The sequence below is a fragment of the Quercus robur genome, chromosome 4 (assembly GCF_932294415.1).
Source record: "Quercus robur chromosome 4, dhQueRobu3.1, whole genome shotgun sequence".
NCBI lineage: Eukaryota > Viridiplantae > Streptophyta > Magnoliopsida > Fagales > Fagaceae > Quercus > Quercus robur.
In genome coordinates, this window is record NC_065537.1 from 72,806,149 (window position 1) to 72,807,338 (window position 1,190).

Here is a 1,190-nt window from a genome sequence, read left to right on the forward strand (position 1 = left end):
ATTTTATGGGAAATGAAAAACCATAAAAGTGGTATCAAAACTTTCCTAAAGTGAATTATTAATAAGTGCCCTAAGGGCACTTGTTAGCAAAACCCATAAAAAAAAAGGTTTTTGGATATGAGTAAGATACTCATCATCTATGTGACTGATATTAAGAGAAATATTATGTTTATAATATTTTCACAACAAATTTTAAGTAGTCCGATGTTAATTGTAGATGAAAAAGTAGTTTCTGACTTTCAGTAATAAATTCAAATTAGAATCAATAATAACTTACCATCTAAGATTTGTTGTGAAAATATTATAGGCGAAACACTTCTCATAATGAGTAGGTATTAAACTCATTAACTGATCTAACCCAACACAACACTTTAAATTAGTTTTCATGAGTAGATAGATTCTCTTAAAAACACACAAATTGGAGTTGACAAAACTTTCAATCTAACTAACCCATACCACCTTATTAATACTTAAAAAAAAATGTATATTTGAAATCATTTAGTTTAATTTATTTAGGATTTTAATATAACATTACAAGTTAAAGCCTAATGTGTATGTATTGATGTACCATTGAACTCGTCTTTGTAGGTTTGGATAAGTTAAGAGCATACAGCTGTTGGTTATTATGTGACAGATAAGATAAGTAGAATTTGCTATTTTTTTTTTTTTTTTGGGTAAGATAGTATTTGCCAATTTAAAAGTGTTTCCAAAATGGTTTTGGTCATTCAAGTTTTGTCTCCCTCTCATCCCTCCCTTTTCTCTCATTTTTATCAAGTAGGGCTTGAGGCAGGGAACCGGAGATTTTAAAGTCCTCGATACACATCCCGCCCCGCCCAAAAAGGGGACAAAGCACCCATGAATAAGCATTGCCCCGCCCATAAACTCGTTTCAAAGTGCTTGTTACACATGCAAAACCTTCTCAAATACTATAAGCCAATTTTGAATCATGCTAGTTACTATATACAACAAATAGCATTGCTTGTCAAAATAAACAAGACCCCTATGCTGTCTTCACTCCAGTGTCTTGCAAAACACTCCCAACATTTATAAAGCTAGGATCGCACACCATGTCCATTTCCTCAATCATGCATTACAATTGATCTCACTAAGATAGGCAGCAGACTAATCAAACTGGAAAAACACAACAAAATAAATGAAAATAAGGAAGAAGAAAGTAGAAATTGGAGAAG